Genomic DNA, 16,790 nt, shown 5'->3' with positions numbered 1-16,790 from the left:
TTCAGCTACAATGGCACTGGACAGTTGAGTACCCATCTTGTGTATGTCATCTTGCCATGCATAAATGTAAGGCAAGTTACCGTGTGGGTGTGTGTGTACACATGCATGCGCACAGAAAAAGTACTCTTCATTTGGAAGATTTTCTTTTTTTGTTTCTTTTTGCAGTACAAACATAAGGCCAGATTTTCACAGGTGTTGAGCGCCTACAGCTCCCTTTAAAAACAACAAGGAGTCCGGTGGCACCTTAAAGACGAACAGATTTATTTGAGCATAAGCTTTCATGGATAAAAACCCCACTTCTTCAGACGCAGCTCTCTTTGAATTCAAGTGGAGTTTATGGTGCTCAGGATTTCTGTAAAACAGGTCTATTATAACTGGGCATGTGAAATATTTTTGAAGTGGGATCTTGGGGCAATTAAATCATTTTCTGTTTACTTAAAATTGTTTCTTTTTAAATAAAAACTTGGATGTATTTTGCATTGGCTTTAAAGCCCCCTGAATGAGTGACTGAGTTGAAAGCACAGGTCTGTTTCTCTCTCTCAAGTTTCTTCCTGGGGCTGTACAGAACTTTTGCTCTGTCTCTAGGCCCATCCAATGCTCTGTCTCTAGGCCCTCTGCACAGCCACCATGGTCATTCCCTACACCAATGCAAGCCTGCAGTCACTGAACAAGAAATGTACAGTGAGGTAGCAGTAGATGCAACTAGAGTAGGAGAGGAATGAATCAGCAGTCCCTGGTTTTCAGTGTATGACTCTGACTGTATTGTCAGACCCAACATCCACTTGTAATTCTAACCTCATCATGATCATGAAGCAATATGACTTTATTGCAGAATTGCAGAGTCCAGAGATGGAGAAGACCTATTAGGCCATCGGGGATACTCCCCTTTGCTGTATTGCCCTAACCTGAGTGAATAACCCAATAAATAGGAAATGGGAATATACCATGTCTTCCTGAATCACACTCTCACACACACTCTCTCTGCTTCAGGACGACATGCTGGAGGCCACGACTGATGTGAGATCTAATCAGTGTTATAGTCCCTGGAAAGCTGAAGTACTGTGAGAATATGAAATTTCACATTATCTTAGCCCCATAAATAGCTGATATTATCATAAGCTAGGTGAAAACCCCTACACAAATATTAATACAGCTACCTAAGAAAGTGCACAGGACTAACAGATATGCAGATTAAAATAAAGAGAGAGAGAAAGACAGAAAAATAGATAAGAGAAGTCTTATATGCAAGTATAAAGACAGCCACCTAGAAGTAGAACACATCCAAGGACAAGGTTCAGGTACCATACACCAATATACAGTAAAATATGAGCCTGCAGGAAGAACATCAGTTCTCAGATTCTGGCTTCACTGAAGTCAGATTGGATTGGACTGGATAAACAACAAGTACACAGCTCCAGTCTGAATGGCTTTATGTGGCCCTCATTCTATAGCACCTACACATCACAGCAGACATGGCCCATGATTTTGAGTCATGACTACTGCTTTTTGACTGCTTCACTTTGAGACCTTGGCCTTGATTTTCAGAACGGCTGAGCAACCACCCATCCCATTCATTCCATTCCACCCCACCCCCTCTGAAAATCAGGCTCATGCTCTTGCAACCCAAGCCCCTGCAAAACTGAGGTATCCCTAACATCCGTGGCCTCTTTTGAAATGTGGCTGACACTCAGGTAATCCCTCTGCCCCTTCACTGCCAGTGCTGCATGAGCTCTAGATCAGTGGCTCTCAACTTCTCCAGACTACTGTACCCCTTGCGATGAACCCGATTTGTCTTGTGTACCCCAAGTTTCACCTCACTTAAAAACTACCTGCTTACAAAAATCAGACCTAAAAATACACATGGGTCAGATGGCCCTAGTACAGGTACTGACAAATTGCTTCCTTTCTCCTTTTTACCAGATCATTCTAAAATAAATCGATTGGAACATAAATATTGCACTTACATTTCAGGGGACAGTTTGCAGAGCAGTATCTCCTCTTTGTGTGAAATTTTAGTTTGGCCTGACTCCGCTGGTGCTTTTTCTGTAGCCTGTTGTAAAACCAGGCAAATAGCTAGAGGAGTTGATGTTCCCCCTGGAAGACCTCTGCAGTGCCCTAGGCGGAAAGCGGCCGCTCTCCACAGTATCAGCTGAGAGATCCACTAGGGGGCCTCTCGGTCCCTAGTTTAGAGAAAGGAAAATCCGATTTGGATTGCTCAACTGGAAGCGAATGGAGAGAGAGGGAAAAAGAGGAACATTACTGGAAACAAGAAGGCACAATGATTTAGGGGAAACCCCCTGAAGCAGCGACTGTCCATTTCGTGTCTTGTGCAAATCCTAACTGACCAAATGATTTTTTTTTGGGGGGGGGGGGGGAGGGTGGCAACAACGGAAAGCCTCCAGCCTCCACATCTGCCAGGCTAACTTGCAGCAAGAGCTGTCTAATTTAGGGGGTGGGGACTAGGGTGCTTCCTTAAACAGCCAGGAGAGCGCGAGAGACTGAGCGCGGCAGGAGGGTGCGCTTCCCCTGTCACCCGTGGCCGCGGCGGCAGGGCCGGCGACCCCCCGCCGCCGCCGGGCGCCCCGGGGATGGGGCGCGGACACGTGGGGCTGCGCCGGGCGAACTTTCGAAGGATCTTGCTCTGCAACTTGGACGGCGACGCCGCGGAATTGGAAACGTGTCTTAACGGTGCAAGGATCCAGTCGCCTTTTTCTCTCTGGTTTGGAGGGGTGGGTTTTCCCCTCCCCCTTCTACTTGGCGGGCTGGGACTCCCCCCCCCGGGCAAATGTCACAGAGTTTTGCTTTTAATGGGAAATGTTGTCCTGTCCCGGTTGCACTTTTTATTTATTTATTTATTTATTTATTTATTTTTAACAAGGGCAAAGAGGAAGGGTGGGAAAAAAAGTCGCAGCGCGGTCAATACCAGCTTAAATATCCGCCTTCTGGCGAATGGGCTGCGGCGGGAGCTGGCGGGGGGGGGGTCGCGGGAGGGGGGGGAGCTACCCATTGCTTCTCTCCGCATAATTGTCAAGGCTTTGCCGCCCGCAATTCGGAGACCTGCTTGGCGGAGGCTCGGGCCGGGCACGAAGAGCCGCACCCCGGTGCCCGGTGCCCACCACCCTGAGAGAAGGTAACCGGCTTGTTAACACGCGAGGACGATTTTCCCCTTCCTCCCCCTCGTGCAAACTTCTTGCTTTCTGTCGGAAAAGCGGCTCCGCTCCGGCTCCCGTTCTGCAGACCGGGCCTGGCTGTAGAGGCGCTTCCCGGGTGCCGGGGCTCGGCGCTGGGAACCGGCTGGCGCGTTAACCCTTCGGGGGGGTCAGGCGGAAAGCGCTGCCCCTCGGTCTGGCTCGAAGCATAAACCATGGATCCGGATTGCTGCCCCCCCCCCCACTCCTTTTGCTTCGTGACACTTGCTAGTCGCCGCCGTTTGGGGGCGGATTTAAGTCCCTGGAGCAGAAGCCCCGCTTGCCTCCGACCCACGGGCCGGGGGTTTGAGGGCGAGTGGCCTGAAGTCCGGGGCTCCCGCGCCCGTAGTGTGGGCCGATGCGACAAGGCCAATTGGCTGCGAGTTGATTTTTTTTTTTTTTAGAACAGTCTCCGGCTGCCAGATCAGGTGCTAAAATCCCTCTTTTCAAAACGACCGTTCAAAGCCCGTGTTTTGCTCTCGGCGTCGGATTGGGCGAGTCTAGGGCTGGGTCTTTGCGGGCGAGATGAGAGGTTTGTGCATTCAACTGGCCTACAAAGTCCCAGTTCTCGGCTCCCAGGACCTGCAGTGCCATAGGGCAGTGAAACCACTGAAGAATGACAACAGCTGAAAGTTAGAGCCAGGGGGTGGGAGAGGAGATCTTGGTTTTAAAAAACCATCATCGTTCTCAGGGCTATTAACTCTTGCATGCACCCACCCTGGCATTGTGCTGGTGGGAAAGGGGCTGACTGGCCTTGCTGAGCTGCACAAATCAGCAACAGGCTGTTGTGTTTTACAGATTTCCAGGTACTAGATGTGTGAGCTCTGAGTTTCTGCTCGTCCGAGGGACAGAACTTTAAAAATTCGTTTTAGAGGATGGTTAAATGTATTTCTTCACCCCCAGGAAACAACAACCAACTCACTTCTTTTATATTCTGAGTGTAACTAAACCAAGATCCCAGTACAATTCATCCTGGACTGTAAACAAATTCATTATTATTTGTTTATGTATTCAGATATGAAAGCTCAGAAGAAGGTTTTGGTTTTTTAACGGGGGGTTGTCAGCCATATGCTGGCAGTGGCTTCTTTCTTGGAGGGAGAGGTCACTAACTTTTCATACTAGCTGGGATGTTGTAAAGCCAAAGGAGAAGAGTCGTGCCATAAAAAATGTCACTCTGGGAATTTTGAAATGCGTTTCGCTGGAACCTCAAGAAAAAGTCCTACCTTTGCACATGGCATGCAGTTTCTGTTGTAATTAATTTTGACTGTATCACTTTGAGGTCCCATGATTCTTGACTGCACTGTAGGAGCACAATTTGCACATAATTCTAGAAAGCCTCTTTTAGGGGAAACAGTGAAAGCTATGTGCACTGTCAGCATTGGGTTTCTATAAAAAATCGGAATTCTCTGCAGGAACTGTCTGTGTGCTCACAGGACTTGTTTCTTCCAACTTTCACTTTCAGAAAACACAGCTGATCAGATTTTTGTAGATCTGGTTATTTATTCATATATTAAATAGCTCGGCCCATTGTATCTCTTCGTGTTAATATCACCAACCCTCCGAAATTTGCCCTAAAATTTGTCCTTAATTTATGATCTGCACCTTACAGCTCTAAATCGTGCCTATTTCTCCCATTCATACCCAGCTTTAAGTGTGTGTCTATGAATATATATATATATGGGTGTGCAGAAGGGCGCAATCACTAATAGAAAAATAATAATGATCATGCCCTTCTGCGTTACTATTAACTTTTTTCCTCCTCAAGTTCTTATGTAGGAAATATTTTGAGGGCCAAAGAGTTTTGCCTTGTTCTCCGTTTTAAAGGCTAGAATATTGAAATAGAACAAGGAGCAAGGCCAAGTAGTAATTGTATACAAATTGTATCAAATTTAATTGAGATCGATAACCTTTCTTTGGGATTTTTGAGACATCCTATAGAATTTAACAGATTTTTGTTTTTAATGGGTAATGTCGCATTTTAATATCTCTGCTCCAGAATTGTATAAGGATGATTATATATAAATATAGAAAGCATACCTTCTATGTTCAGTTTTATGTGGGATTCTGAAGAACCCTATCAGTTTCATCCCTATCAAATTCTAAAGGACTCATTTATAACAGTAATAATTATTAATATTTACATAATGCTTTTTGGTTGAAGAATCCCAAAGTGCTTTGCAAACGTTGTTATATACACACACACATTTGCACTGGCACATTGTTCATTGCATAATCAAATAATAATCTTCCAGAATGTATCAGAGGCATATTAGTCTTAACACACAAAGAATTGTTGCCCATGTGTAGACATTTATGATGTTTTCAGTTCATGACTTGAGCCTACTGTCCGTGAAGTTAGCGAGTGCTCGATTGGGCCTGATATCTTTATAAAACACTGAACTAAGAGCTGATTGGGAAACTTTCTTTGAAACAACATTTCAAGGGACTTTTTTTTTTTATTTTCAAATTTCTCCCCACCCCACCAGTTTTCTACCTAGCTCTGTCTGGTGGGTACATGAAGGAAAAGTATGTGAAACTAAGCAGTGAAGGCAAAAATCTAAAATAGTGGGCTTGCCCCAAGATTATAAATGTTGTCCTTGTCACACGAAGGTGGTTATAGAATGTAAATTCTGTCTCTGGACTACATGCCACCCCTCCTCCTTAGGGATCATTAGCCTTAAACTACATTAATCTGTAATGAAATCACAGCAAACTGATTCTAATCAGTTGCCCTGAAACATATGGGAGCTACAGCAAGACGAGCGAAGGTAGCACATTGTAAAAGTACATTGGGCGTACAGGGCTGTATCCTGCCATCAGGTTTTATGTGGGCTTGTTGATTCCAGTGGGGATTTAGACTTAAAAGCTGATAGTACGGTATAGCCTGTAGAGTGGAGTCGTGGGAGAGATGTCTATTGCTGAGTACGTCGCCTCTGAAGCCATATCCGTCGTCTTTCTACCTCTCTGTGCAACTTTTTGGACATCACTTTTTCTGTTTCAAGGGAAGTGCAATTTTGAGTCAAGATTATACACGTTATTTCTCACTATTCAGTCTCTTGGGACTATCCGATGAGACAGCTAAAGTTTTTCTTTCACAAGGAGTGTTTCTTTCTTGTGGTTTGCTTTATAAAGTTCCATAAGTTGCCAGGTTTATGACGATCTGAAATCTCTTATTTCCAGCAATATTTTTTTCCTCTCCTTCCTTGGTGCATTTTAGGCCAGAATTGTCAAAAATGACCAGTGACTGTGGGTTTCCAAATTTTGGGTGCCCAGTTTGAAACCTATTAAAAGGGACTAATTTTCAGAGGTTGTGTGCTCAGCTGTTTTGGAAAATCAGGCTCCTTTAAGTGTCTCAATTTGAGCATTCCAAAACACTCGTCACTTCTAAAAAGCTTTTTCTTTAACCATGTCATTCATCAAGGCGAAAGGACAAACTTTTTCAAGTACAATCCATCTGTTTTGAACCAGAGTGGATGCAGTTGTTTATCACGGAGAGAACTCTAGTGACAGACGTGCTGATATTAGGAATTTTATTTTTCCCCGTTCATCTTCATTATTAATATTTGTTTAGATTTCAGCAGCACACACAATGTGCTAGGCACTTTCTAAACACAGTCCCTTCCCCAAAGAGCCATACAAGCTAATGCAAATAATTTTTTGGCATCATTAAATTGTTCTATTTAACCATTCTGATTGGATTAAAAAAAATCAAACTTGAATCTAAAATTCCCTCAACTCCTAAGTGATTTTGACAAATTACGAAGTAAAAATAATTAGCTTTTTTTTTAATTGGACATGAAGCATATTTAGACTAGGCATCAGGTTTGGCCCAGCTAACACCTTAGAACAGTAAATGTTTCAAACTTCTGCTGCAAGTTGTTGTGCTGATGACAGTTTTCTTAACTGGTGATTTTACTGTTAATCTGTATTTCATAATGTCCTATGCTTTCTGGGTTGCAGGCTCAGTGAGGTTTTTTCCCTGTTAATAATGGGGCTTTGTTTTATTTTCACTTCTAAACTTTGCACCTCTTTCACTAATCTTTCTCAGTGTACAAATAGACTTTCCTCAGCAGTCAGAGCTGACAGCATGTACCCCCACAATAACCTAGTTCTGCGCAGAGTTGCTTGTCTCTCTCTTTGTCAGAGCCTTTACTGTGAAGTTTATTATACTGCAGGCTGACATTTTCAGCCTTCTGAAAGAGTTGGTGTATATTTAGCAGGTCCTACTCCTTCGGCACAAAAAAGGGCTGTGGTTTTGTCTGTGATAAGGCCTGAAAGAAAACTATCTGAGTAGTAAGGGCTCAGTTTGTTGAGGAGAGGGGTGCGGTTCGAGCTGGATTCTCACTACTTGAACTGTGGAGAGAGAAGCAGAATGTTTGTTTGCAGTGTTTAGGAACCACTGTCTTTCCATGTTTTCAAATAGAGACCTTCATGATAGGGAACCCCAAAAGCTGAGAGTCTGAAGAATTACAGTGGGGTCTGGAACATAATGAGCCTGGAGAATCCGTTTTACACATGTATGTGACTGAAGGAGTTCTCAATCTGGATAATATTCTATATGAACTGTCTGCTCTTTGCTCTGCTGTTCAGTACATGAGAGGGCCCAGATTTTCACAAGAGCCTAGCACCCCACTTGTACCCAACATGCTCTGCTCTTTTCGGAATCTGGCGCCCCGTGCACCCCCATGGTGAATGCAGAGCATGTGGTGTGCCTGCCGTGTATAACGTAAGCTCTTTCTAAAGTGCAGCTCTTAAAGAAACACAGTCACAAACTATAGGAATGTTTGCAATTTCTTTTAAACATTTCTGAATGATAAAGGAAAGACAATGCTTCCAAATTGTCAGTGCTGATGATAGTTTCCCTCCCCACCTGTATCTGAATAGCAAAAGGTCACTGATTCCAAATGGAAGAGATGGGGTAGATGAACGGCTAGAACACATCGTAAGTTGCCTGACGTTGCACTCTCTATCTGTCTCGGGGTTTTATTCAACCCTCATCACCGTAGTATTTGAGTGGCTTCATGTAAAACCAGCAGCAATAGTCAGTCCCTATGGACTTCAGTCTCTGGTGTTTCTCCTGTTTTGGGATAACAGCTCTGCTTGCTGGAGGGTTTTTGTGTTTTTTTTTTACTTTATTAATTGATGTATTGCTATGGGAACCCAAAAAAGGGTGTTGTCTAATGAACAGCTTAAGGGTTCATGACCTATTTGATCAGTTTTGGGGTAGTCCAAATGGTTACCCTCCCAGGGCCCAAGAGAGATGGCTCAGAGCTCCTGTGGATTCCACAGGATCTGTGTGGATCCTGGAGGATCCAAAGGTTCTGGTAGCGGAACCCTGTGTTTTTCCCATGCTGGTGGTGTGGGGGACATCCTGTTTCTCTCCAGACCTCCCTGATAATTTGGGGAAACTCCTTAAAAGTGTCCCAGGGTTCTCTACCATGGGACAATCTGTTCCCATTTTCCATTGCATTGCTCATGGTTTGAATATATTCCCCAGTAAGATTAGCTATTGTGGTACCCATTATGAGTCTAGTACCTCTTATACAGACCTGTGGTCTTAGAATCATAGAATATCAGGGTTGGGAGGGACCTCAGGAGGTCATCTAGTCCAATCCCCTGCTCAAAGCAGGACCAATCCCCAACTAAATCATCCCAGCCAGGGCTTTGTCAAGCCTGACCTTAAAAACTTCTAAGGAAGGAGATTCCACCACCTCCCTAGGTAGCGCATTCCAGTGTTTCACCACCCTCCTAGTGAAAAAGTTTTTCCTAATATCCAACCTAAACCTCCCCCACTGCAACTTGAGACCATTACTCCTCGTTCTGTCATCTGCTACCACTGAGAACAGTCTAGATCCATCCTCTTTGGAACCCCCTTTCAGGTAGTTGAAAGCAGCTATCAAATCCCCCCTCATTCTTCTCTTCTGCAGATTAAACAATCCCAGTTCCCTCAGCCTCTCCTCATAAGTCATGTGTTCCAGACTCCTAATCATTTTTTTTGCCCTCCACTGGACGCTTTCCAATTTTTCCACATCCTTCTTGTAGTGTGGGGCCCAAAACTGGACACAGTACTCCAGATGAGGCCTCACCAATGTCGAATAGAGGGGAACGATCACGTCCCTCGATCTGCTGGCAATGCCCCTACTTATACATCCCAAAATCCCATTGGCCTTCTTGGCAACAAGGGCACACCGTTGACTCATATCCAGCTTCTCATCCACTGTAACCCCTACGTCCTTTTCCGCAGAACTGCTGCCTAGCCATTCGGTCCCTAGTCTGTAGCGGTGCATGGGATTCTTCTATCCTAAGTGCAGGACTCTGCACTTGTCCTTGTTGAACCTCATCAGATTTCTTTTGGCCCAATCCTCTAATTTGTCTCGGTCCCTCTGTATCCTATCCCTACCCTCCAGCGTATCTATCTCTTCTCCCAGTTTAGTGTCATCTGCAAACTTGCTGAGGGTGCAATCCACACCATCCTCCAGATCATTTATGAAGATACTGAACAAAACCGGCCTGAGGACCGACTCTTGGGGCACTCCACTTGAATACCGGCTGCCAACTAGACATGGAGCTGTTGATCACTACCCATTGAGCCCGACAATCTAGCCAACTTTCTATCCACCTTATAGTCTTGGTCACAAATATTTATTTACTCGTAAAGAGTCTCACCTGACCAAGGCTTCTGGGCCGCAAACGGACAATAAAAATACAATGATAATAATAAATAACAATGAAATGCACACTATTAAAAGAGCTAACAAAACACTGATATTAGTCTAATAACTTCTGGGGAATGGGACACGGTCAGTCCTCCATAAAATGGGAATATAATACTGTCCTCCTTTGTAAAGAGCTGTGAGATCTAGTGAGGAAAAGCACTATATGGGCCTAATCCTGCTTTCATTCACTGTAATTGAAAAGTTCCCACTAACTACGGTGGTGCTAAAAGCTAGATATTCTTATTTTGAATCTCTAAACTGCATTGTCAATTTTCTCAGTTTTAGGTATGCAATTTCCTAGAACTAAAATGCCAGAATAGCATTTGTTCAGAAACTACACTTTCCTTTATAATTCGATGAAGAACACAGTTTAAAACATGTTTAAATTTAATTTGATACGCTGTCTGTCAAAACTATTCAGCAAATAACTAGACACCAAGCTAACGCAGTTCTCGAACCAAAGGTTTTGTGGATATGGAAAAACCTTTAGTCAGATCTGTGCGGTATTACAAAGGACGTGGCTTTTGAATCCTGTGCTATCCACGGGGTTAAATTCAAATATGTAAGTGCAGTAGTTTAAGGAATAAGTTCCAGAAGCTATTTAACTCTCGGCTTCATTACAGAGCTGTGATCAGGTTGAGTTAAGCAGAATTGCTGTATGTTGAAACATCTGGAATAATATCATATTTCCATAAAAAGGAATTTTTTTTAGGAAGAGCAAGGATGGGCTGATATTTGAGTGAACGGAGCTAACAGCAACCTACAAATACTGGAAAACCAATTAAGAATTTATAGCGTGAAAGAGTAAGACCTTGTCAGGAATCTTAATTTTGACCACAATCTCTTTTAAAAACAGCAGCAAAATCTCTTTTTAAAACCTCAGACTTTCCCAACTAGATTGATCAATGGGAAGCCTTAAGGTCTGGTGGCAGTGCTCAGCTTATTGGAAATAGACTTCTTAACATATAATGGATTTTATTCCTATTAAACAAGTCCTGGCAAACATATATGGAGCTTTCCAGGCTAGGTGGTAGCGAAACATCTTGTTTGGGGAAACAAATCAAAAGATTTTTAATTATGAAACAACAATTTGAACATAGATCAGTTTAAATGAGCTTGATTTTAAGAACACTTTTAAAATTATTTTGATAGTTCCTAGAAGAAATAATGTCCTTTATTCCACTTTTAAATATCTCTTTTATAATTAAAGGGATAGCGTTAATGACATTTTAAATCTAGGTTGTGTTTTAAAATTATTATTTTGTAAAAAACCTAATAAGAATACAAATGTGTAATCTATAAATGTTATTGCTTACTAATTTCAATAAAAACATTTTGGGGAAGGGAAAAAAGGGATCAAATACAAATGCAACAGTCATGCACTACGAGAGCTAGAAAGCTAATCTACACAAAAGTGAATTGACCAATGTACTTTTATCGTCCAAGGTGAACAAAATACATAAAAGTAAACAAATGTCAGAATAGTGAAAAGCACATTCAGATATTTACAGCTTCTATCTTTTTAATGTCATTGTGGTGTTTTCAGTAAGACAGTTAATGATTTTTTTAATATTAACAGTACCTGTTTGAAATTCATCTACCCAAAAGACCTGAAAAACAACCTGAAAATATTAAGTGTTAGAAAATAATTTACATTTAAAAAAAAATCAAACGCTCAAGTACACTGAGTAACTTATCAGGAGTAAATTTCAAATAAATTTCCCCAATCTTAGTTAATAAAGACTTTTTAGAACTTAACCCAATATAGCTGCCTACTCTAACAGACTTCACGGAATCATTTTATAATGTTTGTCTGTTGCAGTTATAAGTGGTAAATTGAGATTAGAATTACAGAAAGCCTCAGACTAAATTTAGCTCTGGGATACATATACTGCACTCACTTCATTGGGAGAGTTTGGTTCACATTTAGCATAGCTGAGCTAGTTTAGCATCTCCTTGGGGACTAAATTATAGTCTGAATGAGGACATTCACACACATTTATGACATTAGTGCTATATGCAGTTGGAAGTTCTGCATAGTGAGGCTGTAAAACTAACACTATCTCGTCCCTCCTCCAAGGACTTTATTTAATTTCTTTATCAAGAGGCACTAAAAGCTACTAGCCACAATGAAATGGCGGCTTTTTTTGACAGTGGTTCTCCACTGAGATCTTTGCAAACACAGCAATAATCTTCCCTCTGCAGAATTCTCTCTGGAGTGTCTTTATCTTGTGGTGATTACAGTGATCGGAGCAGTAGTTTCATGCAACCCTATTTTAAAGTGTAAACATTGCAAAGAGTAAGGAAAATGCTTACTAGCCAATATAGGGTGTTTATATAATATAGTTTGTCTAAAGTTTTGACATATTTTTTAACACTGGGATATTGTTCGTTTTGTTTTTTTAATCTGTAGCTTTATTTCAAAACATCTGGTAGGAGTTTAATCATGAAAGATAAATTGGGATTTTATATTTATGCCACATTGTATGTAACCCAGAATGGAGCTGCAACTCTCCAAGGAACTAGTACTGCGGCTGTAAGCAGTTACAGCACATCCTCAGCTGGTGTAAACTGGCTTCGCTCCGCCAAAGTCAATGGAGCTACATTGATTTACCCCAGCTGAGATGTAACTTTTGTGAACAGTACAATTTTCTGACAAACATCTGGAGAGTCTTTTCACCTGGATCGTTGTTCTCAATATTCCGTGCTAAAGAAATGTTTGTAAATTATGTCACGCTGTATTATCAATCTGAAACAGTGCTCTGAGATATCATTTTGAAGCATTCAGAGTAGCAGCCGGGTTAGTCTGTATCCGCAAAAAGAACAGGAGGACTTGTGGCACCTTAGAGACTAACCAATTTATTTGAGCATAAGCTTTGGTGGGCTACAGCTCACTTCATCGGATGCACATTTTTGAAAGACAAATACCTTATAACTAGATACTACTGTTACAATCAGCCGTTTTCAGACTGTAAACGGATTTCAGTGTTTAAAAATTAAAATTGTAAATACGCTTTTGCAAAACATAATGGGCCAGATCCTCAGCTACTGTAAATGGACATAGATGTTGACTTCAGTGGAGCTATGCTGACTTACACCAGCTGAGGATCTGACCTAGCTATCTGCAGACATAGGTACTTTTTTCCTTGGAGAGTCACAACTCCATTTTGGACGAGAAACAATGTGGTGTAAACATCCAAAAATAGCTTTCAAAAGTAAACTCCCACCAGACTGACTTGCCTGGAGTGATGCCGATTGACACCATCTGAGGATTTGGCCTGAACAGAGCTGTTTTCATGAAGTTTCTTAAACTTTCAACACTCCCCAGCAGTGCTGCAGCCCTGGACAGCATCACTAAGCTATTGTGTGAGACTCAGGAAGGAAAACGGCTTTAAACAAAAGTGAAACCGAGCAGGCTGTTTTCATTGTCTGAGCTTGAGGAAAACACAAAAAGGGATTGGATGGCACAAGCTGGGAGGCCAGAAGTTTTCCAAACTCAGCAGAGTCCTGTCTATTCAATAAATATGTATGCTGTTTATTTTATTATTATACAATGCAGGATTCAGAACAGCAGGCATTAGCCAATAAACCTAATCCCAAACCCTGTTAAAGTCCAGGAGAAGACCATCACATTGACCTCAGTGAGAGCACAATCAAGTACAGACAGGGTACTGTGGATCCAATCCTGCTGCCCTGAAGCCAATACTAAAACTCCTATTAACTAGAGTGGAAAGAGGATCAAGCCCCATTTTTGTAAATATAGTTTTATAATGTATAAAATATAAATTTACTTTTTTCAGTCCTTTACTGTGCAGTTCTTGGTAAGAGTAGGGAAGAGTAAACCATTAAAAATACATATGCTGATACTGACTAAAATTTCAAAAGCTCCTAAGTCACTTAGAAATCTAAGACTCATTTTCAGTAGAAGTTTTGGCCTAAACTTTTTTCCCTTTGGAAACTGCAGATTCGGGTTGACCAAAACACTTTGCGAATTTATGTCCAATTCACTAAATTGTTTCAGTAAAAAATAAAATCTGAAAAAATTGAAATGTGTTTTGGCATTTTCTAAACCAAAAGTTTTGATTTTTTCTAATTGAAATGACTTTGTTTGGAATTTTACTTCCATTTTAATTTTTTTAAAGGTTTAAAAAATGAAATTCCCCCCCAACTTTTTCAGTTCTCCTAAAAAATCATTTCAACCTGAAACAATTTTTCCCCAGTTTTTTTTTTGTTTCGTCCAACAAACCACAAATCCAGTTATTCACACAGCTCTCATTGAACGTGCTCTTTTGAAGGTGGAGCTTAGACACCTAAGTCAGTTAGGCACTTTTGCAAATGTTATCCTTTGCACGTTTTGTCTGGAGAATATTACATAGATTTGCTTAACTTTTATATACTCCTGCCCCTTTTACACACACTTTTTTTCTTTTCATATATTTTTAAAGTTATGGACATATGAAGTAGCTACTGTAACAGATTGCTTTACTGTTTAATTTATTGAGTTAAAGGTGTAGTCAATTGTTTGACCACAGTCACAATTCGTTCTTAAAAGTATTCAAGAGACTAAATAACTGAACGTAGCCAAATTTATTGTCTAAAGACAAAACAGTACAATACGAAAAGGAGACATACATACACTGCTTCCGGGAAGCAATTCTTATCTTATAGCAAGTTCACCTGACATAGAAGCTGTGCTTTGGAAATATGCATTTAACCTAGCTAAGTTTATAGTATGGGTTTTACAAGTTACAAAACTTACTGTACGTCACTAAAATCCAACCTATCAATTTGTAACAGTTCCTTAACTTGTTGTTTTGATCTGTATTTTTCTTCTTTCTGTTTTGGATACTATATTCTAAACCAGTTGCCTGTGAAAATACCTATGCTAGGACATAGAATGTATATATTTTGCATTTGACAAGTTCTCTATGAGCTATTGCCAAAGCTGATGTCAGCTTTGCCAAGTGTTATGGGATACTTAGCATGAGAGAACATAATTGTGGGAAGGGCATAATACATTCAGTTAACATAACTTCCAAACACTTATATTAATACTGTGCACATTAATACCCATTAATGTGGTTTATACTGTGCCTAACATATATGTATTGGCTAACAAATCATTGGCCAGAGATCATATTCAAATACAGTCCCCATAGGCAACATTGCATATAGATTGCATATGTGTTGGTCAGACTGAACATTGTGATTTTACTGCTGCCCATAAATGATGATAACCTTTACTCCTATGAATCGTATGTGTTAGCAACAGAGAAAAGGACGATATTTAAAATATGAACTTTATGTTGCTGACACCATTCTAGCTTAATTAATGGAATTTAATAAATCAGGGACCTGTTCCTGTGACCTTTACTCACACAAGCAGGTTTTTTAATACAAAATTGACCCCCAAAATATAGCATATGTCCAAATATCACTTACAGTATGTCTAGCAATTGTTTCCTACAGTTAGACAATCTAAACAAGTTACAAGGTTGAGATCAAAGTGGAAAAAAGTCCATTTACAAATTCCCCAGTACATAAAAGCCATGTAGCAATTGAGTTAAGCAGATATACTGTCTAATAACAGACTTTTATTTTTTGGGGGGTGGAAGATTTTCTTGTATTTAATAGTAGATCGATGTAAATGCCCAAGAAAACATGAGACTTTAATCCAAAGGCTGCACAGTTTTAAAGAGAGAGTTTATCCTATTAACAATGTGAAAGGAGAGAGAAAATTCGGGTTCAATGTGAAATCTTTCTGGCAATCTAATATTTTCTTCTTTCTCACTTTCCCTGGTGACTAAAATGTGCTCTTTCTTGAATTTACTGACAAAAAGAACAGAACTGGATTGGTTGAAAGTAGTAGCCACAATTTATTAATTACTGTAGCTATTTTCTTTCACAAGGGTTGTTTCTATTGGCAGATGCATCCTACAGAATTGACACAACCTTCTTCTCTAATCCTTATAATCAAAATCATTGCTGTCTTGGTTGGCCATTGAAAATTGATTTGCACATGCCACATGCTAATTGAAATCTCCTGGTCTGTCACTGTTAAAAGAGGTTTTGATCCGGGTGGAGAGTACCCCCCTTTCAAATTGGTCCAGCTGGCACTACTGATAGGTCATGTGGATTCCTTATTGAGAAGCCAGTTTGTTTATTTCATCCAACTTGCCTGAGCATGAGTTTCTGTTGCAAAACCATAAATGGTAGCAGTTATGTTTCAAGAAGTGGAGTTTTGTGTTGACTCTCTTGGTTCAATTTTTTCACCTTCTGGAAATGGAGGAGATTTGATTTTCCTGCAATTATGAGCTGGGAATAACTCTGTGCTGAGGAGGCGGAAAGATACAACAAGAAAAACACTCAAACATCCTGTAATGTTCTGGCTAATAAAATGTGACTTTGCACAAATAACCAGGCCTGACCCATGATTCATTGACTGTACCCTGTCATGTGACAGGCCCTCAGCTAGTAATAACAATATTTCACATTTTCTTTGGAGGATCTCAGATTGTTTCCCAAATACAAGCTAACTAAGGTGCCACAAGTACTCCTTTTCTAATCCCCCTGACACCCTTATGAAATGACCATTATTATCCCCTTTCTGCAGGGCTTGTAACTGGCACAGCCTAGAGAACCAATCAGTGCAGACTCCTTAGTACCGATCCTCTGTCTTCAGCACATGGTCCTTTCCTATCATGTGCCAGTCCCCTGAGATTGTATAACTGTTTGTGTGATATTGATACAGGCTCTAGAGGCAATTTTTTAAAATGGAAATCAAATTAACCTTTTATTTTAACACTCACGTTGCACATGGCAGAATATTCAGCATAAGAAAGAGCGCTAGTAGACAATAGGCAAAGGTATGTGATATATTAATGTT

The 16,790-nt window shown here is 40.9% G+C and overlaps 1 long non-coding RNA gene across 1 annotated transcript in view; it reads left to right on the top strand.

The window, feature by feature from the left end:
* The first annotated feature begins 2,977 nt into the window (after positions 1 to 2,977).
* LOC140897783 (uncharacterized) overlaps positions 2,978 to 16,790 on the top strand; it is a 49,976-nt gene continuing 36,163 nt past the window's right edge. Inside the window, exon 1 of the long non-coding RNA XR_012154810.2 lies at positions 2,978 to 3,130. This is a non-coding gene — a long non-coding RNA (uncharacterized LOC140897783). The remainder of the gene's footprint in view (positions 3,131 to 16,790) is intronic.

This window comes from Lepidochelys kempii, chromosome 14 (genome assembly GCF_965140285.1).
Source record: "Lepidochelys kempii isolate rLepKem1 chromosome 14, rLepKem1.hap1, whole genome shotgun sequence".
NCBI lineage: Eukaryota > Metazoa > Chordata > Testudines > Cheloniidae > Lepidochelys > Lepidochelys kempii.
The sequence above is the reverse complement of the archived record's forward strand: the minus strand, read 5'-3'. Positions and strand labels throughout refer to the sequence as shown.